Below are 25525 nucleotides of genomic sequence, written 5' to 3'. Positions count from 1 at the left end.
ACAATCACTGAAAATCAACCATTATGTTGCTACTAAAAAGGGCTGAAGATAACAACTCTGGCCAATGTGACAGTTTGCTTACATATTATTTTCTCACTTTAACACACTAGTGTGATATGGTCTAGATTTTATAGTTTTCTTTGACTGGACCTCAGGGCCAATGAATCACAAGTAATTTACCTACAAGCATGAAAAGCCAAAATTCCCCAGGGTTTTGGCAAAAAGGTGTTTTACCACTGCCAATGCAATGACTAGATTTTGTAATTAGATTTTTTAAAAAACCTTGTAATTAGATGAAGGCTAATATACTAAGCGAATTTAATTATTTACTCTAGGTACAGATATTATCAAAGAGCAATATATGAAAGCAAACATATTTGGGATCAATTTGTAAATTACTGACATTTCATAGCACATTTGACATTATTCCTTTGTTACTTCAAGAGAAATTCAAATAGCTATCCTGAGAAAAATTACAAATCCAAAAATAATAAAAGTAGAAGTGATGGAGAGCTAAGATTCAACTATTTCTAAAGACATGTAAACCAAAGGCCTGAAATTATATGTGTTTTAATTTTCCTATTGGCCATTTCTTTCAGGTACCAATAAATGGACAATTCTCTAACACAACACTTTAAGAATTCTCTTTAAGATGACTGACAAACCCATGTACCATCTACAGAGAAAATCTATATTTAGAAAATCCAGAAAATAACCTCACAAAGGAAGATACAGGAATGACCAATAAGCAGATGGTAAAGTATTCAACATCATTAATCACCAGGGTAATGCAAATTAAAACTATAGAGAGATACCACTACATAGTCACCAGGATGACTGCAATTAAAGAGACTGACAACACCAAATGCTGGCCAGGATGTGGAGCAAAAAGAACTCACATACATTGTTTGTAGGAATAAACAACCACTTGGGAAAAGGTCTGGTATAATACTCAGAAATACTACTCAGCAATAAAAAGGAATAGACTGCTAATTATGCAACACCATGGATGAATTTAAAATACATTATGCTTTGTGAAAGAATCCTTACATAAACAAGTATAGATGACATGACCACATTTATATGAAGCTTTAGAATAGGCAAAACTAATACACAGTGGGAAAACATCAGAAGAGTAGATGGCTCTGGGGTAGTAAGGACAGGATTTGCTGGGGAGGGAACTTTCTGCAGTGATGGTACTAGTCTGTATCTTGATAGGTGTTTTGGTGTATAGTAATGCATATTGTTGAAACACTATGGTCAGGCCACCTAAGATGGCTGCTCTCTTGCTCTCTATACATCCCGTCACTACCAGTGCCTGCTTCACCTACAGCCTACTCACATGACTGACCTTCCTACATACTTGCCCTAGGCCCCAGCTACTGATGTTCTAGCTTTAGAACAGAACTCTCTACTCTGGGGCCAGTGAGGGGCGTGCCCCTCTGCTGGTTTCCCTGGTAACTGATGAGCCAATCTGACGTCAATTCCCCCTAAAACTGGTAGTCTCCCTATCCCTCACCCCACACCCTCTGCCCTGGAAGCGAAGACTGCCACCATGTCCCACCCTGCCTTCTGCTGCACATGATGGGGTGCTGCTCCAGGACCTTGCTTCAGACATGTGAGAGCTCCCATCCATTAAACCACTCATGTCTTTGTTGCTGACTTTGGGCTCTTTCTTCAGTCTTGAAGGGGGGCAAGTGCAGCCCAACAAACACATTAACAGTACACTTAAGATGTGTGCATTTCACTGTATATAAATCTTACCTCAAAAGAAAAAAAACCCACAAACAAAATATTATGCCTAGCTAATATGAACTGAAGTATTTGGGGGTGTCTACCATTTACTCTGAAATGTATCAAAAAATTCAGATGGATAGATCGAGTGATAGACATGTGATCCAGCAATTACAATAAATGTCAATTGTAGACTCTAGGTAGTGGGTATTTTCTGTAAAATTCTTTCAACGTTTTATCATGAAATTTTCCCAATACAGAGAAATGTTGAAAAAAATGGAAAAGATTTTTTCTTTTAAGAAAAAAATATTCTTCACCACCCCGTCATTCTTACTACTAGAAAATTACTATGATTAAGGGTTTAAAAATAAAAGTGCTACCATTTGAAAAATAGTTGAGAAAAAAGAATAATACCATATAAGACAGAAGGAGAAATGCATGGCAAAGATCAGCATCTTGCCAAATGATTTGGTTTTGACAATGACACAGAACACCCAACTGACCCCAGTCATTTCTCAGTATTCCAAAGTTCACAAACCAAATTCTGTCCATTCTGTTTCTTCAAAACTATAGAAGAAAATAATTTAGGCCTGTGATCATTACTGAATTTTATCTTCCACATAAATATTCCTTTCTTAAACTTTTACTGAGAAATAATTCACATATAACATTATACTACTTTCAGGTATACAATGTAATGATTCAATACATGTAATATTGCAAAATGATCACCAAAACAAGTCTAGTTAACATCAAAAAAAAAGTCATTACAAATATTTTTCTTGTGATGAGAACCTTTAAGATTCACTGTCTTAGCAACTTTCAAATATACAATCCAGTATTGTTAACTATAGTCACCATGCTATACATTATATCCCCAGGACTTATTTATCTTATAACTGGAAGTTTGTACCTTTTGATCTCCTTCATCCATTTCACCCATCCTCCACCCCCAACGACCACCAATCTGTTTTCTGTATCTATAAGTTTGTTTGTTGTTGTTTTTAAGATTCCATCTATCAGGGCTTCCCTGGTGGCGCAGCGGTTAAGAATCTGCCTGCCGGGCTTCCCTAGTGGCGCAGTGGTTGAGAGTCTGCCTGCCGATGCAGGGGACAAAGGTTCGTGCCCCGGTCCGGGAAGATCCCACATGCCACGGAGCGGCTGGGCCCGTGAGCCATGGCCGCTGAGCCTGCGCATCCGGAGCCTGTGCTCCGCAACGGGAGAGGCCACAACAGTGAGAGGCCCGCGTGCCGCAAAAAAAAAAAAAAAAAAAAAGACACGGCTGACACATAATAATGCAGCTTTTGTCATTCTGGGCTAGAAATGCTTAATTACTTTTCTGCGTTGCCTACTGTATCCTTGAGGATAAGAACTGCATCCTATTTGATTTTATCTCCAGTGAAACTAGATTCTGCCTTCTGCCCAATTTACAGTAGATACTGAATAAATATTGCTTGGAAAATATCTTTGATATTACTTTTAAGATAGTCATTGAAATTCTGTTTTTGTAATCACAGACCAGAAAAAAATCTAAATAAGCAATGAAGGGGATGGTGTGAGGAAACTCTACGCCCACCCTGCGCAGCCTCCAGTAGAGTAATGCCATGTTTATCTATCAATATTTTAAATTTCTGGCTTTCAAAATGAGATTTTACTTTTTAGTTCCTTGCCTCCCAGATGACCCCCCCCAATAAAAAAGTTTGAAAATCTCTGACATGATCTCAATCTAAGAAATCTTTCTGGACAAAAAGACCAGTAAAATGTTGGTTATCATTACAGTGGGGATTGGGAAAAAGCAGAATAGATTTAGATTCACATAGCTTTGTGGCAGTTATTCTGGAATGTAGATTACGATTCAAAGCAGTTACATTTCCGATAAATTAAGGGTAACTGTGTTGTATTGAGATAAGATACTCCTGCTGGGGCAAGATCCCATCCCTGTGTATAAACTGGGTTTATCTGAAAGTGTCATCAATAAACAATGGTAGAGGGTGGGACTGTGTAAAGGTGGAAGAATCTGCAATGAAGAAGAAATATGTTCTAGATATTCTTCTCACCAGGAGATTATCTTTCTACTTCCCATTTTGGAGCTTCTGAGTTCAATTTTTAGTAAGAAGTTCATAAAACTTCTGCTGCTCCCAATTCTGGCTATCGTCTCTTTAATGAAGAAAGAGGAATCTAACTAAAATTAAAGAAGAGAATGGGAGTTTAAGAGATGTAATATATTTGAGAAACTTACTGACAATATGACTAAAATTACTGGCATTCTTCCTAGCAAGGATCTCTGCAACAAATTTGGTAAATTTGATAGCACCCCTTAAAGTAAAAGAAATATTGTTCAATAAAAGTAAGACAGTAAATACCATACAGAACATATTCCCTCAGAAATACTGAATATATCTAAAAATCAATGAATAAGAGACCCGGAGTGGGCTAAGCTTAAAATTCTGAGGTCAAGACACGTAATTTAGGAAGTAGAGTAGTAATGCCAAAGATGACAGTCAAACTTCCTCACTTATTTCTGGGCTAGAAGGGGATGACTTTGCCCTAATATCACAATTCTTATGTTCTTTAAATAAAGACTGAAGAATGCTTACTGATATTTTGTCCAATCTGCTCATCTAGACAAGCAAAAGTCCAGCATGCACTAGACTGGGCACAAGAGTGAAGTGTGACCGGCCTGGCTCACGGACTGCAAAATATGGTGCAAAGGTCATGTGATGGTTACTGGCATGTGACAAAACCAAAACAGAAAGTCTTCTGAGATGTCAATCTGAATGATCCAAGGAAGAAGCAGAATCTAGGTAAACAGGCAAAAAAGAACCAAAGAAAGTAGGATCAAGTGAAGAGGGCTTAGATAGAAAGAAAGATTCTTTGAACCCCGGGGGAAATTAGCTGAGGCACATTTACTAAATGCCTACAATGCGTCAGGGGCTATATTAGGCATCTTCTTTACATCATCACTACAAAGAAGGTGTTCTCATCTTCATTTTACAAATAAGAAAAATGAAGCTGAAGTAAACTGATTAATTTGTCAAGATCACATGGCCAGAGACTGGAAAACAGTGACATGCCACCAAAAACATCTCTCTTTTCATCATACCCTACTCCTTCTATGAGGTTCAGTGCTGATCTCTTAGTGGTTTTATAGAAACCAGGGATCCATTTCTATACCACAATTCCTGTTTATTTGCCCCACAAAGCTTCCCCCTGATTAGGGTCACTTGTTAACAGAAAATCACAATAGAGAGTTGAGTTCTTCTCATGCTGTATTTTGACTAATGCACAAACAACAAGCAGGTAGAATCTTCAGGCATCTCAATGGCTCTTCTATTCTGTAACATTTTCATGGTCAAAAACCATGCATCTGTATTCCACATAAATCTAGGTTCTAACCTTACATCACATTTCATTTTATTTCATGTGGATATTCCTTGTCTTTTCTGGAATACCTGCAGGTTCTCCCCTGAAGGTGGTTAGTTGCCATGGAAATGAGGCTACTGTAGTTCAGAATAAATTTACATAACTATTAGAAAATTATTTCAAGCTTGTAAAATATGGGATTTATCTGAAAGCTAACATGACCACTGATGCGATAAAAATCTAAGAATTGCGAAACCAATCCAAAATGATTCAGGTTCCAACACAGTATTATAAAACAACTGTAAATCATTCTTAATTTACAGCAAGGACTTCAAAAATGTAAAGTTTATAAAGTGAAATTGTGAAATAGTCTGGATAAAGACAGCAAACTATAAAAATGTCCCAACATCTCATCCACTAGTTGTCAAATATGCAGTGTCATGCACTACATTAGGTATGAAGGATCTAGAAGTTGACAAGACCTAGTCCTGTCTTCAAGGAACTCAGAATGGTAGGAGAGAAAGATACACAAAATGAAAAGAAATTTAAGTGTAACAGGTAAAGCAAGGAAGGTGTGTATAAGGTATATGTGCAAAACTAAAAAGTACCTAATGGAAAGAGGTGGGAAGAGGATGGGTACAAGAGATGGGAGTGAGCAGGGCCAGAGTTTCAGAGATTTCTGAAGAAAGCCAGGCAAGAGGGTGGGAAGAGAAAGATTCTAGGCAGAAGGGATGGTACAACAAAACAACTATATGGGGTTTCTCAGCAGCTAGCTGTTGCCCTTGAAATTAAAATACTTTGAGAAGCAGTGGCAATATTGCTCAGACTCAGACTCTCGTTCTCGCTCTGCTTGGCATTTGGAAGAAAAATGACCCCTTCAAGACAAGTAAGTATCCAGTATTCTGAAAATTACAGGGAGGAGACCTCAAGAGGAAGATATTTAAGGCTTCTTGCTATTTGGTTTGAGGTGATTTTAAGAAGAAAGTCAAAGAATATGACCCAATTTACACCATAACTTTATGACACAAATCATATCGCTCACATGGTACTTTGGCACCTTACTTTTCCTCATTTAATATATTCAAAGCATTTTAACTTGTCATTTAATAGTCTTCTAAAATATGATTTTTGCTGGATGCATAGTATTCTGGTATATGAAGAGACCATTATTTATTTAACCAATCAGCTATTGTTGGCCATTTAAAAGGTTTACAATTTTTCTCCATTAAATATCTATCACTCCAATAAATACATATCACTGCAATTTCTATGCAAAAATCTTTATACACATCCAGGATCATTTCATTAACGCGAATTATTAGACGTAGAACTGCTGGTCAAAGTAGGTGCAAATTTTAAGCCTTTTAAATTATATCATCAAACTGCTCTCCAAAAAGATTAAATTTGCACTACTACTACCAGCAATGTAGGAGACTCCCCATTTTACCGTAATTTTGCCAAAAGGAGGTTATTATTTTATTTTATTATTATTATTTTTTTTTGCAGTACGCGGGCCTCTCACTGCCGTGGCCTCTCCCGCTGCAGAGCACAGGCTCCAGGTGCGCAGGCTCAGCGGCCATGGCTCACGGGCCCAGCTGCTCCGCGGCATGTGGGATCTTCCCGGACCAGGGCACGAACCCGTGTGTCCCCTGCATCGGCAGGCGGACTCCCAACCACTGCGCCACCAGGGAAGCCCCAGGTTATTATTTTAAAACCCTCTATATAGGCCAAAAAAGGGGGCTACATTAACCTGCATTTATTCCACTATTAGCAAGGCTGAACTCTTTTCAGGTCAACTGTTCAGTTTCATAAACAGACTGTTTTATCTTTCCCTTTCCTTCAACTGAGGCTTTCTTTCATTCTTGTTAATTTATAAGTGCCACTTATATCTGCTGCAATTATTTTTCCAAGTTTTTAATTAAAGGATTTTGATCACTTTAGCCACTCTGAAGAATGGATTTCATAAGGGACCAGGTTAGAACAAGAGAGACCAGTTAGGATACTACTGCCACTGTCTTAGAAAAAAGATTAACTGAACTTGAACTAGGGGAGTAAAAGCAAGGAGAAAGAAAGACTAAAGAACTGGATGTGGGAAGAAATTTAGAAGATCAGAATGATCAAGAATGATTCCCAGATTTCTAGCAAAAGTGAATAGGTGGGCAGTGATACCACTGAGATACAGAAAAATGAGAGGAGAAAGATATTTAGGGAAAAATGTTAAGTTCAGTTTTGGGCAGGTGAAGTTTGAGATACCTAGGGGCATCCAATTAGAAATGTCTGAAGCTCAGCAGAGGGTCTGGTCTAGGAATCTCGGAGTTACTGTTATGTAAGTTATATCTGAAACTGTGAGCGTGAAGAATAATAGGTTGAAGACAGAACTTTGTGGAACACTAATATTTTAATGAGAAAGTTGAAGAAAAGATGCTCATGAAAACAAAAGTAATGGACAGGAAAATAAGAGGAGAAACAAGATAAATACAGTGTTATCAAGCCAAAGTAGTGGAGCATTTCATGGGTTGTAAGTAAAGATGAAGGGATTCAATGCACACCAAGAAAGCAAACATGGATTTTAAGGGTTTTAAAGCAGCCATTTGGAAGAAAGCTCATCTTTAATGACTTCAGTATTTTTTTTTAAGTTTCATGGTGACTATGGAAGACCTCAAAAGGTCAAGAATGGGAATTAATAAAGATGATAAAGTACTATTTGTGAACATATGTGTATATGAAGGTGACAATTATGACCTCAATAATATAAATGAGGGTAATGGTTCATCTTCCTCCAGAATAATCTTTTAGTGGCTTAAAAAAAAATCGCAGTTGCTTTTCACTTCCTCACACCATACACAAAAATGAACTCAAAATGGTTTAAAGACTTAAATATAAGACATGACACAATAAAACTCCTAGAATAGAACACAGGCAAAACATTCTCTGACATAAATCATAGCAATGTTTTCTTAAGTCAGTCCCCCAAGGCAACAGAAATAAAAGCAAAAATAAACTAATGGGACCTAATCAAACGTAAAAGCTTTTGTACAGCAAATGAAACCATAAACAAAACAGAAAGACAGCCCACGGAATGAGAGAAAATATTTGCAAATGATGTGACCGACAAGAATTAATTTCCAAAATATACAAACAGCTCAATATCAAAAAAAACAACCCAATCAAAGAATGGGCAGAAGACCTAAATAAACATTTCTCCAAAGAAGACATACAGATGACCAACAGGCACATGAAAAGATGCTCAACTCCACTAATCATTAGAGAAATGCAAATCAAAACTACCAGTCCGTATGGCCATCATCAAAAAGTCTACCAATAATGAATGCTGGAGAGGGAGTAAAGAAAAGGGAACCCTCTTACACTGTTGGTGGGAATGTAAATTGGTGCAACTACTATGGAAAACAGTATGGAGGTTCCTCAAAAAATTAAAAATAGAGCTACCACATGATCCAGCCATCCCACTCCTGGGCATATATCTGGAGAGAACTATAATTCAAAGAGATACATGCACTCCAATGTTCATAGAGGCACTATTTACAATAGCCAAGACATAGAAGCAACCTAAATGTCCATCTAGAGATGAATGGATAAAGAAGATGTGGTATATACATACAATGGAATACTACTCAAGTAAGTCAGGCAGAGAAAGACAAATATCATATGATATCACTTATATATGGAATCTTAAAAAATGATGCAAATGAACTTATTTACAAAACAGAAACAGACTCAAAGACATAGAAAACAAACTTATGGTTAACCAAAGGGGAAAGGGGGGAGAGGGATAAATTAGGAGTCTGGGATTAGCATGCAAACTATTATATATAGAATGGATAAACACCAAGGTCCTACTTTTCACCGCAGGGAACTATATTTAATATCCTGTAATAAACCATAATGGAAAAGAATATGAAAAAGAATATATCTATGTATAACTGAATCACTTTGCTGTACACCAGAAATTAACACAACATTGTAAATCAACTATACTTCAATAAAATAAAATTTAAAAAAAGATGATGTGGTGTGTACACACACACACACACACACACACACACACACAAATGGAATACTACTCAGCCATAAAAAAGAATGAAATAATGCCATTTGCAGCAACATGGATGGACCTAGAGATTACCATACTAAGTGAAGTGAGTCAGAAAGAGAAAGACAAATATCATATGATATCACTTATATGTGGAACCTAAAATATGATACAAATCAACTTATTTACAAAACAGAAACAGACTGACATAGAAAACAAACGTATGGTTAACAAAGGGGAAAGGTGGGGGTAGGGATAAATTAGAAGTTTGGGATTAGCAGATACAAACTACTATATATAAAATAGATAAACAACAAGGTCCTACTGTATACCATAGGGAACTATATTCAATACCTTGTAATAAACTACAATGGACAAGAATATGAAAAGTATATATATATATGTATGTATAACTGAATCACTTTGCTGTACACCAGAAACTAAGGCAACTTGTAAATCAACTGTAGTTCAATTTTTTAAAGTAAATAAATAAATAAATACATCTCAGTTGCTTTTAAAATACTAAAAGTCTATGAAAAGCAAGGTACAAAGGAAAACATGAATAATAAAGTAACCACAAACATGAAATCGTTCTAGTTGTCATATTTCACGATTTCAACACAAAGTTTCATTCATATATTCAATAATTATTTGCTGATAATCTACAATGATAAAAAATTATTAAGACCAGTCCCTGTTGATAAGGACCTCAGTCTAGCAGCAGTGGGGAAAGGCACATAAACAAATCAGTGAGAAAAACTACTGGTAAAAAGAGAGCTATTTTAAGAGACATAATAATTACCTGAGGGTAAGAGAATGGTTAAGAAAAGCTTCAAAGAGGAGTGAGGTGAACTATTCTTTAAGAACTATCTAGAAATTTTAGCTGTGGGTGAAAGGATACAGGGAACAGAGCCATCAAATTGCATAGTATGTTCAGATCCTAAATGCTGTCTGATAAAGATGAATCCATTTCCATGCAAGGTTCAGGTGGAAGAGTGCCAGAAGTTTATTTAATTAACCCTTATAATAACTCATTTAACTGATAAAAGAAATGAAGAAACAGGTAAGTAAGTTAAATAACTTGGCCAAGTTCACATAGCTACGTGACAGATGTAAGACTGGAACCCAGGCATTCTGGGTCCAGAGACTGCTGTTAACTGAGAGGTACCACACAGAAGTAGTTAACACATGAAGGGTCTGGGTGTGTTCTGTACATATGCCATAAGGAGTTTGCGTTTATGCTAAGCCAAGAGAACTGAGAGTTCTAATAAATGAGAGCAGAACACTGTAATTAATCATGAAGTAAAGGAAAGTTAGATCACGAAGAAGACTGGGAGAAAAGGGGAGATCAATGTCTTAATGTGGACAGAGATCAGAGTGAGCAGAATAGAAAGGCAGGAGCAGTATAGGGTTGGCCAAAATGTTCGTTCGGTGTTTTTCCGTAAAATGTCTCTAGTAGCGCTTAGTGATCTTTAACTTCATTCAAAACAATTTCGTTAGATTGTATTGCGACAGCTGTCATATCAGCATGCATTTTTAAAAAAACTTATCAAAATTGGTGAATTTTTGTAGAGCCATCTTAATATTGAAGACAGAAGAAAAAAGCAACTTTTCTGGCATATTACGCTTTATTACTTCAAGAAAGGTAAAAACGCAACTGAAACACAAAAAAAGATTTGTGCAGTGCATGGAGAAGGTGCTGTAACTGATCAAACATGTCAAAAGTGGTTTGCCAAGTTTCATGCTGGAGATTTCTCGCTGGATGATGCTCCATCGTCGGGTAGACCAGTTGAAGTTGATAGCAGTCAAATCAAAACAATAACTGAGAACAATCAACCACACGGGAGATAGCTAACATACTCAAAATATCCAAATCAAGCTTTGAAAACCATTTGCACCAGCTTGGTTATGTGAATTGCTTTGATGATAGGGTTCCACATAAGTTAAGCGAAAAAAACCTTCTTGACTGTATTTCCGCATGCGATTCTCTACTTAAATATAATGAAAATGTTCCGTTTTTAAAACAAATTGTGACTGGCGATGAAAAGTAGACACTGTACAACAGTGTGGAATGGAAGAGATCATGGGACAAGCGAAATGCACCACCACCAACCACACCGAAGGCCGGTCTTCATCCAAAGAAGGTGATGTTGTGTATATGGTGGGATTGGAAGGGAGTCCTCTTACTATGAGCTCCTTCTGGAAAACCAAATGATTAATTCCAACAAGTACTGCTCCCAATTAGACCAACTGAAAGCAGCACTCGCTGAAAAGCATCCGGAATTAGTCAACAGAAAGTGCGTAATCTTCCATCAAGATAACGCAGCAAGACTGCATGTTTCTTTGATGACCAGGCAGAAACTGTTATAGCTTGGCTGGGAAGTTCTGATTCATCCGTCGTATTCACCAGACATTGCACCTTCGGATTTCCATTTATTTTGGTCTTTACAATATTCTCTTAATGGAAAAAATTTCAATTCCCTGTAAGACTGTAAAAGGCGGGCTTCCCTAGTGGCGCAGTGGTTGAGAGTCCGCCTGCCGATGCAGGAGACACGGGTTCGTGCCCTGGTCTGGGAAGATCCCACATGCCGCGGAGCGGCTGGGCCCGTGAGCCATGGCCGCTGAGCCTGCGCGTCCGGAGCCTGTGCTCCGCAATGGGAGAGGCCACAACAGTGAGAGGCCCTCGTACCACAAAAAAAAAAAAAAAAAAAAAAAAAGACTGTAAAAGGCACCCGGAACAGTTCTTTGCTCAAAAAGATAAAAAGTTTTGGGAAGATGGAATTATGAAGTTGCCTGAAAAATCGCAGAAGGCAGTGGAACAAAAGGATGAATATGCTGTTCAATAAAGTTCTTGGTGAAAATCAAAAATGTATCTTTTATTTTTAATTAAAAACCAAAGGAACTTTTGGCCAACCCAATAGGGTGACATTAGGGTATGATTTCAGAGAAAGATGGTGTAATTTAAAACTTCAGTGATAGATTTGTTATGAGTATTAACAAAGTCAATTTAGAATTTATCAATTTGTCTCACAAAAATACAAATGGAAAAATTTATTCTTTTGGGGGGGAGGGAGGATGTGTATCATAGGCAATTATGAATGTTTTAAGAGAAAAGGAAAAACCCCTGTTTAAAAAAAAAACTCATGACCCATTTTAAGTGTTATCGACAATCTGAGATGACAGGAAATACACGATGAGCTAATTCACGTCACAGCATGTGTAGAAATCCCAGGAGTTAACGATAAAACAATAAATTTGAAATATTTAACAGATGAGGACTGAACTTATAACCCTTTCTGCATTAACACTCACTAAGGCATTTCCTGTAGCTGTAACTTTTTAAAAAATAACAGAAATCAGACAGCTATGACTATAAATATAACTATATAAATAAATACACATATATAACCTCCAACCATTTCTCATAAACTGCTTTCCCCATCAGAAAAAGAAACAAATACTTTCAGTTATGGGACAAGATTCAATATAAAATTTTCCAAAAATTTTTTGTACATAGTGACTTCCTATCTATAAACGAAAAGAGAAGGCCTCATGTGACACACATTAACATTACAGCTTGAATTACTGTAAATACCACCTAGATTTTGAAATAGAACATTAACACACCAGAGACCCCATTGTGCAATAGTCACTACCCTGCTCTTGTCCAAAAGTGATCACTATCGTGATGAATTGGGAGACTGGGATTGACATATATATACTAATATGTATAAAATGGATAACTAATAAGAACCTGATGTATAAAAAAATAAATAAGATTTAAAAAAATAAAACCATAGGTTAGTTTTGCCTATTTTTAAACTTTATAAAAATGGAATCATACAGTATGTATAATTTCGTGCCTGGCTTTTTTGATTCAATGGTATTATCCATGTTGTTGAGCGGTGGTCTGTCAATTTTCATTGTTGATAATATGCCACTGTATGATTAGAACACTATTCTATGGCTGATTGTTTCTGGTTTTGATTTACTGTGAATAAAGCTGGTGAGAACATTATCATGCATGTTTTTTGATGCATATAGTTATATACTTCTGATGAGTATACTCCTAGGAATACAACCATTGTAAAAGATAACGTTTGTATGCAGTTTTAGTAGAGTCTGCCAAACAGTGATTAAATCAATGTATAGTCCTAACAGCAGTATATTAGAGTCCCCATTATTGTTCCTCATCTTAGCCAACACCTGGTATTGTCAGTCTCTTGAGTTTTAACCACTCTGGTGGAGTACAGTGGTACCTCATTGTGGCTTTATATTTCTCTAAGAACTAATAAGAACCTCTTTTTCAAATGTTTAGTAGTCACCTGGAGACCTATGAGGTAGCTGTTCAAGTCTTGCCCATTTTCTACTGGATTATCTGTCTTTGTTTACTTACTGATCTATAGTTCTTTATAGAGTCTATATCAGAGGTTGAAACTTTTTCTGAAAAGGGCCAGATAGTACATATTTTAGGCTTTGTGGGCCATGTGGTCTCCGCCACAACTACTCAACTCCTTTGCTGTAGCATGAAAGCAGCCACAGTCAATACATAAATGAGTGTGACTGTGTGCCAATAAAACTTCATTTATGGACAATAAAATCTGATTTCATAAAATGTTATATATCACTAAATATTATTCTTCTGATATTGTTCAACCATTTAAAACTATATAAACTATTTTTAGTTCACAGGCTGAATAAAACGAAGGGGTTGGCAGACTTGGTCCATGAGCTGTATTTTGCTGACTCTTGGTCTAAATAAAGACCTTTGTCAAGTTATATATAAGTCTTGTCTTGTTATTCTTTACAAGAATCAACTTCTGGCTTTGCTGAAACTCTTTATTTTGACTGTTTGTTTTCTATTTCATTAATTTTTGCTCTTATGATTACTTGTTTACTTTGGGTTAAATTTGTTATTCTTTTTATAGCTTTTTTGAGATGGATATTTATTTGTTTATTTATTTTATTGAAGTACAGTTGATTTACAATATTGTGTTAGTTTCTGGTGTACAACAAAGTGCTTCAGTCATATAATATATATATATATTCTTTTTCAGATTCTTTTCCATTATAGGTTATTACGAGATATTGAATATAGTTCCCTGTGCTATACAGTACAGTACCACCTTGTTGTTTATCTACTTTATATAGAGAAGTTTGTATCTGCTAATCCCAAACTCCAATTTTTCCCTCCCCCTACCCTTCCCTTTTGGTAACCATAAGTTTGTTTTCTTATGTTTGTTTTTGTTTTGTAAATAATTTCATTTGTATCATACTCCAACTAGTATGATAATCCTTAGCTCCATCCATGTTGCTATAAATGGAATTATTTCATTCCTTTTTATGGCTGAGTAGTATTCCAGTGTGTGTGTGTGTGTGTGTGTGTGTGTGTGTGTGTGTGTGTGTGTGTGTGTGTGTGTGTGTGTGTGTGTGTGTGTGTGTGTGTGTGTGTGTGTGTGTGTGTGTGTGTGTGTGTGTGTGTGTGTGTGTGTGTGTGTGTGTGTGTGTGTGTGTGTGTACCACATCCTCTTTACCCATTCGTTGAGATATATATTTAAATCGCTAAATTTTCAGCATTTTCCCCCTTCTAATATATGTACTTAAGGCTATAAATTTCCTCTAAGCGTCCCCTAAGTTTTGAAAGGTTAAGTTAACAAAGATATGACCTATTTTTAAATTTTCATCATTTCATTTCTGACCCACAGATTATTTCAAAGTGAGTCACTTAAGTTTCAAACACTAGGAGATCTTGAACTTATCTTTTTTTTTTTAAGTCACTTTTCTGTAATTAGTTCCAACCTTAATTCCAGTGGTCAAACCTATAGAATTTCTATTCTCTCAAATTTAAGATTTGTCCTGTAGTCAGTATATGGTATATTTTATTGGGTGGGCCAAAAAGTGCCTTTGGTTTTTTAAGTAAAAATAAAAGATACATTTTTCATTTTCACCAAGAACTTTATTGAACGATGTATTTCACCCTTTTGTTCCACTACTTTCTGCCATTTTCCAGGCAACTTCATAATTCAATCTTCCCAAAACTTTTTATCTTTTTGAGCAAAGAACTGTTCCAGGTACCTTGTATAGTCTTCCAGGGAATTGAAATTTTTTCCATCATTCACTTTGTAATAAAGTAGAAACTAACACACCATTGTAAAGCAATTATACTCCAATAAAGATGTTTAAAAAAAAGAGAGAGACTATTGTAAAGACCAAAATAAATGGAAATCCAAAGGTGCAATGTCTGGTGAATACGACGGATGAATCAGAACTTCCCAGCTAAGCTGTAACAGTTTCTGCCTGGTCATCAAAGAAACATGCAGTCTTGCTGCATTATCTTGATGGAAGATTATGCGTTTTCTGTTGACTAATTCCGGATGCTTTTCAACAAGTGCTGCTTTCAGTTGGTCTAACTGGGAGCAGTACTTGTTGGAATTAATCATTTGGTTTTCCAGAAGGAGCTCATAATAAGAGGACTCCCTTCCAATCCCACCATATACACAACATCACTTTCTTTGTTTTTTTTTGTTTTTTTTATGCGGTATGCAGGCCAATCACTGTTGTGGCCTCTCCCGTTGCGGAGCACAGGCTCGGGATGCGCAGGCTCAGCGGCCATGGCTCACGGGCCTAGCCGCTCCGCGGCATGTGGGATCTTCCCGGACTGGGGCACAAACCCGTGTCCCCTGCATCGGCAGGCAGATTCCCAACCACTGCGCCACCAGGGAAGCCCAACATCACTTTCTTTGGATGAAGACCGGCCTTCAGTGTCGTTGATGGTGGTTCATTTCGTTTGTCCCATGATCTCTTCCATTCCACACTGTTGTACAGTGTCCACTTTCATCACTCGTCACAATTTGTTTTAAAAACGGAACATTTTCATTATATTTAAGTAGAGAATCACATGGGGAAATACAGTCAAGAAGGTTTTCTTCACTTAACTTATGTGGAACCCTATCATCAAAGCGATTCACATAAAGAAGCTGGCGCAAATGATTTTCAACACTTGATTTGGATGTTTTGAGTATGTTGGCTATCTCCCGTGTGGTATAACGTTGATTGTTCTCAGTTATTGTTTTGATTTGATCGCTATCAACTTCAGCTGGTCTACCCGACCGTGGAGCATTGTCCAGCGAGAAATCTCCAGCATGAAACTTGGCAAACCACTTTTGACAAGTTTGATCAGTCACAGCACCTTCTCCATGCACTGCACAATCTTCTTTTGTGTTTCAGTTGCGTTTTTACCTTTCTTGAAATAATAAAGCATAATATGCCAAAAATTTTGCTTTTTTCTTCCATCTTCAATATTAAAATGGCTCTACAAAAATTCACCAATTTTGGGCCTCCCTGGTGGCGCAGTGGTTGAGAGTCCGCCTGCCGATGCAGGGGATGCGGGTTCGTGCCCCGGTCTGGGAGGATCCCATATGCCGCGGAGCGGCTGGGCCCGTGAGCCATGGCCGCTGGGCCTGCGCGTCCGGAGCCTGTGCTCCGCAACGGGAGAGGCCACAGCAGTGAGAGGCCCACATACCGCAAAAAGAAAAAAAAAAAAAAAAAAAAAAATTCACCAATTTTGATAAGTCTTGCTTTAAATGCATGCTGATGTGACAACTATCACATACAATCCAACAAAATTGTTTAAATGAAGTTGAAGACATCTAAGTGCTACTAGAGTCATCTTACGGAAAAAACTGAAGGAATCTTTTGGCCCACCCAATAGTAACGGTTCACAGGCACTTATAAAACATAGAGTTTATTTGTTTGGTGCAATATTTTATAAATGTCAATAAGGTCAAGTTTGTTAATTGTGCTGTTCAGTTCTGTAATATAACTTTGTGGTTTTTATTTTGTATGTACTTATTTGCCTGTGCTACATATCCTATCAGCTACTGAAGTGTGTTAAAATTTATCACTAGGACTGTGGGTTTGTCTCGTCTACTTCTCCTTGTAGTTCTATCAGTTTCTGCCTTTCACATTTTGAAATTATGTTATGAGGTAATACATACTTAGAATCGTTTTATTTTCCTGGTATATTAACTCTTAATAATATGAAATGTCCCACTTTATCTCTAATAATGCATCTTGCTTTTTTGCTTGGTATCTACAACAGCTTTTTTCCAGTTAGTTTAGGCATGGTTTACCTTTTTCCATCCTTGTAATTTTCAAATTTTCTGTATCCTTATATTTAGTGTGTCTCCCATATAAGTAATACATTGTTAGGTTTTAATTTCTTTCCAATCTGACTTTTAATTAGAGTAGTTAGTCCATTTACAATTACTGATATATTTGTATTTAAACCTACCATCCCACTATTTGCTTTCTATTAGTCCATCTTATTCTATATTCCTTTTCCTTTCCTTTCTTACCTTCTTTTGGAGAATTTTTAATTTTATTTTTATTTTCTTCTTCTATTATCTTGTTAGTTATAGATTCTTCTATTATTCTTTCAAGGCTTCTCACAGAGATTACAGTACACATCCCTGCCTTATTAATCTCTAATATAAAGTAGTACTTCACCACTTGCTGGAAATTTTAAGAACCTTAGAAGACTAACTCCATATCCTTACTCCTGACTTATACGTTTGTGTACTGTATTTTAAATCTCATATAACATTATTATTTTACATATTCAATATTCACTTAGATTTACCCAAATATTTAACTTTTCCTTTGCTCATTTTTCTTTCATCACCTAACTTTCATGAAAAATATCATCAATTTGTGATGCGATCAAAGCCATCAATGTTTTATGTCATGATTTCTGCATCTAAAGTTTTACCTAAAGTAATCTGTTCCTGCTCCTAGGTGACAAAGTTATTCTCCTACAATTTCTTCTATTAACTTTACAGTTTTGCCCTTCAAATTTCAGTCACTATTAAACCAAATGCAAGTCATTTGCATGATCATTGTAACATAGAAATTCAATTTTTTTTCTCTCCATTTTAGGAAGCCATTTCCCCCCAAACCATTTACTGAACAATTAGCCCATTCCTCATTCCTTCCACTGGTCTATTTCTCAGTTCTTGTGACATACAATACTTTCTTTAAAAAAAAAAAAATCACTGTGACTTTTTAATACGTTTAAATATCTTGTACAGCAAGCTCTCACTCTTTTTACTTTCCATAGCAAACCCAGTAGTTCACAAACCTTTATTCTTCTCTGTACATTTTAGAAGAAAACTTCCAGGTTCATCAAAAAATCCATTAAGAATCTTGATTCATGTACGACAAATTTATACATTAATTTGGGAGGATAAATGACATTTTAAATATTATATCAACCCATCCAAGAGCATGAAATATCTATTTTGCTACTTATTTATCATCTATGTTCTCTACTAGAGTTTTAAATTTTTCTTGACAAAGCTCTTGTATATTCTTGGTGAGTTATCTTTCTAGATATTTTATAGTTTTTTCTACTGAAAATGTATCTATTTTAAAATAATTTTTCTTTTTAAATATTAAATATTTTCTATTGATTATTGCTGGTATAGAGAAATAATTTTGATTTTGATAAATTTATCCTGTATGGCAAACCTGCCCAATGTTGTTTTCTATTATATACTAGTTTGCTGATTCTGTAGGTGATTTCAGGTAGACAATCAAATCATCTGTCAATAGAACAATCTTATCTCTTCTTCCCATTTCAACACTATTATTTCTTTTTCTTCTCTTATGGTACTGGTAGAACTATGTTATTAAATAGTAGAGGTAACTCTGGCCAACCTAAACTTTTCTGTCTCTTCTGTCATTTTCTGAGAGGAGCATCGTAAACTCTCTAACAATTATTGATTTATCTATTTCCCTCAGCTGTTATTTAGTTTTTGTTTGATATATTTTGAGGCTGCATATATATTTATATTGACTATACTGTTTTTTTAGCTTTCTTTTATTTTTAATTACTTTTTATTGGAATATAGTTGCTTTACAATGTTGTGTTAGTTTCTTGCTGTACAGCAAAGTGAATCAGTCATACATATATCCCATGTTTTTTAGATTTCCTTTCCATTTAGGTCACCATAGAGCACTGAGTAGAGTTCCCTGTGCTATACAGTAGGTCCTCATTAGTTATCTATTTTATACATAGTAGTGTATACATGTCATTACCAATCTCCCAATTCATCCCACCCCCCCTTCCCCCCTGGTAATCATAAATTACCATACATCTTGATTCTATTTCTGCTTTGCAAATAAGTCCATCTCTACCATTTTTCTAGATTCCACATATAAGCGATATCATACAATATTTATTTTTCTCTTTGACTTTACTTCAATCTGTATGACAATCCCTAGATCCATCCAAGTCTCTGCAAATGGCACTATTTCATCCCTTTTTATGGCTGAGTAATATTCCAGATTATACATATGTAACATATCTTCTTTATCCATTCCTCTGTTGATGGACATTCAGGTTGCTTCCATATCCTGACTATTGTAAATAGTACGGCAATGAACATCAGGGTGCATGCATGCATCCTTTTTTTTTTGCGGTACACAGGCCTCTCACTGTTGTGGCCTCTCCCGTTGCGGAGCACAGGCTCCGGGGCCATGGCTCACGGGCCCAGCCGCTCCACAGCATGTGGGATCTTCCCAGACTGGGGCACGAACCCGTGTCCCCTGCATCGGCAGGCAGACTCTCAACCACTGCGCCACCAGGGAAGCCCACATGCATCCTTTTGAATTATGGTTTTTTCTGGATATATGCCTAGGAGTGGGATTGCTGGGTCATATGGTAGCTCTATTTTTAGTTTTTTAAGGAACCTCCATACTGTTCTCCATAGTGGGTGTACCAATTTACATTCCCACCAACAGTGTAGGAGGGTTCCCTTTTCTCCACACTCTCTCCAGCATTTACTGTTTGCAGACTTTTTGATGATGGCTACTCTGACTGGGGTGAGGTGATACCTCATTGTAGTTCTGATTTGCATTTCTCTAATGATTAGTGATACTGAGCATCCTTTCATGTGTTTGTTGGCAATCTGTATATCTTCTTTGGAGAAATGTCAATTTAGGTCTTCTGTTCATTTTTGGATTAGGTTGTTTGTTCTTTTGATATTGAGGTGCATGAGCTGTCTGTATATTTTGGAGATTAATTCCTTGTCAGCTGCTTCGTTTGCAAATATCTTCTCCCATTCTGAGGGTTGTCTTTCAGGTTGGTTTATGGTTTCTTTGCTATGCAAAAGCTTCTAAGTTTAATTACGTCCCATTTGTTTATTTGTATTTTCATTTCCATTACTCTAGGCGGTTGATCAAAAAAGATCTTGCTGTGATTTGTTGACTGTATGTTTTGTGTTATATCTTCTTGATCTATGATTCCTCTTACGAATAAATGTTCCTTCTGCTATTTTCGTCTTTTAGCTGGCTATCTCAACTTTCTTTTGTTTTGCCTATTATGTCTTTTCCATCCTTTTCTTTTAAATCTCACTGTCTTATTAGTTTTATGTGTATCTTTGCAAACAAAATATTGGGGTGTTTTTGTAATCTAATCTGCTTTTAATTGATGAGCTTGACCTATTTACATTATTAAAATTACCATTATATTGGGAGTTATTTCTACATTTTATTCATACTTTGTCTTTATACTATACAATGTTTATTTTTTCCCCCTTTTGTGCTTTCAGTTGGATAAACCTTTCTTCTGCTGTTTAAAAGCTATATGTATATTCTATTTCATTCTGTGGTAATTGCCCTTAAGTTCCAAACTCATATTTTACTTCTTAATATTTATATCTATAGGTGTACAGATATTAGTATTTCTAGCTTTCTCCTAACAACACACATACACCTGTCTACACCCACTACTTTGTATTGTCAAAAATTTTAGTAGTTGGCTATCATTAACATACTTTTTCTTTACTTTGATTCTCTCCTTTTTAAAAAACAACAATAATGAATGTTCCCAAGTTACTAATGCTGCACAGCAAACCCCAAAACATAAAACAACCATTATTGGCATAAAACAACCATTATTTTCTTATGCTCACAGATCCTGTAGGTCAGAAATTATGACAGAGCACAGCAGGGATAGCAGGGATGGCTTATCTCTGCTCCACAATGTCTAAGAAGACTTGAATGTCTGGGGGTGACACAGAAAGCTGAGGGCTGAAATCAACTGAAGACTTTTTCATTCACAAGTCTGGTTCCTTGGTTAGATGACCTGAAAGTTGGTCTCAGGTGGAGCTGTCTATTAGAGCACCTACAATGTAGGCTTTCCTCGTGGTCTGGGCTTCACACAGCATGGTAGCTAGGTTCTGAGATGGAGATCCCAAGAGGAAGTGTCTGGAAAGCACTAACTTCAAGAGAACCAAGAGGACTCTACATGGCTTTTTATAAGCCTCAGAAGTCTTGTGATAACTCTATTGATTCAAATAGCTCTAGGCCTACTCAGATTCAAGGACAAGGGGTGTAATAAACTCCAGCACTCACTAGGAGGACTTCAAAGAATTTGGGGGCTACATTTTAAAACTCCCATATCTCTTACAGCCTTTCCTGAATGTGTCTCTTCTTATTTGAGTATTCATTCCAAAAGTGCTTTCAGTGTGTATTTTTGTGTAGCAAACCTTCTTAGGTCTTGTATGATGAGAATTTTTACTATGCCTCACATTTCGGGTACATATAAATGCTATGTGAATTCAATGTTCTTTTCCTTTAAACCTTTAAAAAATTACTCCACTGTCCTCTTGAAATCACATCTCTCAAAATCAACACTAGGTGCAATCTAATTCTTGTCTCTTTATAGGTGATCTGCTCTTTGTCACTGGGAGCTTTTAGAAGCTCTTTTTGACTTTGATGTTATCAGCCACTGTAAATGAGTCTAATGGTGAGTGTTTTCTCCTCCCCAATATTTAGCAGTCATTAAAAGCCCTCTCAATCTAAGGTCTTCCATTAATCTTTAATTCTGAGAAATTTATCTTAATTATTTCTTCAAATATTTCTTTCTCTCTTTTTATTTCAGATCTCCTCTAGGATTCCTATTTATCTGGATACAAGCCCTTCTACATCTAACTTTCACACCCCTTGGTTTTTATTCTATGCATTCTCTCATTTAATGCTATGTTCTTAGAGAGTTTCTCAATGTAATCTTCCAACTCAGGAGTTTGTTCATCAGCTGTATACCTTAGACTATTACTCAGTCTACCGTGTTCTTTATCTTCACTACATTTTTCATACCTAATATTTCTACTTGGTTCTGTTTTCACATTTTCTAGTTCTTGCATTATATTGCTAATATCTTTCTTATCTCCTTAAATGTATTTATCATGCTTATTTTAAATTCTTGGTCAATTCTTCCACTAATTCTCCATCAGATGGTATATGTTATTCACTTGGTTGTCTTTCTCTGAGAGCAGCTGTACAATTCAGGGGAGTAGTTTGGCTATAAACTAATGTTCTTCTGGTGTACCAGCCTCTCTATCTGAGAACATGTATGGTCACCAGGCCCTAACTGCAGGAGGATGAGCCTTGGAGCAAAGAGCCCTAAGGACCTCAGAACTACTGTTTTTTATTCCAATTTGCTGGGCATTCCACAGGTAACTCCTCTGGTCAAGGTTTCATATTTAAATTCTTAGGTAGAAATAGCACGGGCCTCAGAGTCTTCCTAGGTTAAAACCTACCAATTTGGGAGTTTGGAGGCAGTGTGGGGGAAAAAGTTGAAAAGTGATCCCCTAAGGGCAGTCAGGCCATACCAGTTTCATTAATGCCATCAGAGCCCCAGTAGACCTTTTGAATGGACATGGAAGCCTGGGCCATTCCTGTTCATTTCTGCTGTGAAAAGACAGGCAAAGATAGTCTCAAGGCAACACCAGCGAGTAAGATAAAATTTAATAGCTTCCTTCCAATCTACTTTCTCACTGTTACCGCTGGCAGTCCTTCATCCCAGGCTGCAGCCACCACCCCCACAAACCATCTTTCACTCATCCATAAACACATACAGGTTCATAGCGCCTCAGTCTCCCCATAATTCCCTCTCACTCCTTTAGTTTCTTCAGAGTTCATTTTGGGTGAGGGAGTCAACAGCTAGAATTAGTTTGACAGAAAATGGAAACCAGCCTAGAAACTACTTTCTTCATCAAAGGTGTAAAGTCTTGCTCAATTTCAACCACTCCCAACCCAGTTCAAAGATTTCAGGCAAGCAGATGAATGAAAAGTTAATATTTAATAGAACATCTTACCACCGAAAAAGCTACCTGGGGCATCTAGTTTAGAGAGTAATTCTTTCATGGATAGAAATCTTATGCCATCTCTAGCTTCATACCTTTGAAAACACCTTTTACCTATTTTTTCTAACTTTTCATCAACCATAGACTTATAAAGCATTCGGTGTAAACTTCTGGGTGAAATAAAAAACAACCAAAACTCTTCTATTGGTCTGCTCACTAAGATTTTTGACCTTGAGATATTTTTAAGCACCAGAGTTCCCCAGTCATCTTCTGAAAATCAAAATCATGGCAGGCACTCTCAAACACATATGTACAACTATTAGCCTCAAGCCAATCTGAAACTATGTTAGATATAGAGAAGTTAGCAGTTAGGCTGCTATTTCAATAGTAGGCAAAAATGGAAGGACCTAACATAGAACCTTAGACATTCTCCCCAATTGAAGTTGGGGAGGAAAAGAAAGAGTTGGTGAACTGTTGAGAAGACTTGGTAAGTAAATGAATTTGGTTGCTCCCTAAAATAAGGGTATCAAAAAAGCTAGTTCAACCTTAAACTGTACTGTGGAATACAATATCTAGTACCAAGGAGGTGATGTTTTTGCTCTATTCTGTACTGGTAAGATGGTATCAGTAATACTTTTCAGTTCTGAGCACCACACCACATTCTCTGAAGGTCAAAATCTTTTTAATTTTTGCCAATATGATGGTGGGGAAAATGGTATCTTTTAAATTTGTCTTTTTCTGACTGCTAGTAAAACTGACTATCTACTGATGAAGAAATGCAAATAGCTAATAAACTCCTGTGAATTGCCTGTTGGCAGTCTTTATCAGCTTTCTTTAGGTTCTTTTTAAAAAAATCTCTTTCTGAAAGGTCTCTTTATTTTAATGATTCTGACTGACCCTTTCTCAGTTATGCGTTACAAATATTTTCTCCCAGTCTATCATCTGCACAGGGATTTTCTATAACTTTTTTTTTTTTTTTTTTTTTGCGGTACGCGGGCCTCTCACTGTTGTGGCCTCTCAACCACTGCGCCACCAGGGAAGCCCCTATAACTTTTAAAAAATGTGTATGTTGTCAGAATGTGTTGGTTTTTGCTTGACATGCCATTTTCTCTTTTTCCTAAGATAGTCTCTCCCATCAGAGATAATACAAATGCTATCCCAAATATTCTTCACCTTTTCACATTTAGACATTTGAACTGAAGTAGAGATCCAACTTTATTTCCTTCCACTTAAAAGTCTTTTGTACCAATACCCTTTAATAAATAAAACACTTTTCCCCTCTGAATTGAAGTACCAATTTGATAATATTTTAAAGTCCCATAATTACTTGTAACAGCTGGATTTTATTCCTTTCTATTGTCTAGTCTATTCTTGGGCCAATGCCATGCTGTTTTGATTGGAGAAGGTTATTTAATTTTAATATCTGCGTTTCTTCACTCTTATTCTTTTCTCAGTTTTCTAGAATGTATTCACTTAAAGGGCATTTTCTTTAGGCACAGATGATAAGATGGAACAGGATACAAAGTACCAGATGTATGTGTTATCCTGTAACTAAAAACTGCAGTTAATTAAGCTAATAGAATCTTAATTAGATTCCATACAATGAATAAAAACAAAGAGTAGAAATTAATTGCATGGACAAATGTAACTAATACATATGGCAGACACTACGCCTCCCATTTGAGGCTAATAACAAGGTATTTTACTTTGGAGGAAACTGAGGCACAGGTAGAAAAATGGAGAGAGTACCAAGCCAAGAACCTGACCAACGAAAAAAAAACAAAAAGAGAAAACATCCACCAAGGGAGGCACGGAAGTTCACTAATATTTTACTTGTCCAGTTCCAATTACCTAGAGGTAAAGAAATCAGTCATTCTACCACTGGTCTAATCCTACTTACTATCTAGCCAGAGCAATGGTTGAGCTCAAGTGAGGTAACAGTTATATGAATTCTAAGGCCTGCTCTTTTGATTTGCAGAGATTATGAATCCACCCACAAATAGCAATACAGAATATAAACATTCTATGCCTCTGCCAGCACAGTACCCCAATGTGCTCCCCAATTCCTATCAAACAGAGTAGGAATGTGACTACTTTCCACTCTGAAACCCACAAAATGTACCAAGAGAAAGAAACCTTCATATAAAATACGAGATCACCCCAAACCATGTATCAGGAAGTATTCTATCAAATACAATACACTTTGAGACAACTTGATAATGAATAT

General features: G+C 36.5%; 1 protein-coding gene across 5 annotated transcripts in view; it reads right to left on the bottom strand.

Moving 5' to 3' along the window:
• The window catches only part of NEO1 (neogenin 1), a 246175-nt gene that overhangs the window by 130097 nt on the left and 90553 nt on the right, over positions 1–25525 (bottom strand). The window lies entirely within an intron of this gene.

Source organism: Mesoplodon bidens, assembly GCF_964165515.1.
Source record: "Mesoplodon bidens genome assembly, chromosome: 3".
Taxonomy (NCBI): Eukaryota; Metazoa; Chordata; class Mammalia; order Artiodactyla; family Ziphiidae; genus Mesoplodon; species Mesoplodon bidens.
Note: the sequence above shows the minus strand (reverse complement) of the source record. Positions and strands in the feature narration are given on the sequence as shown.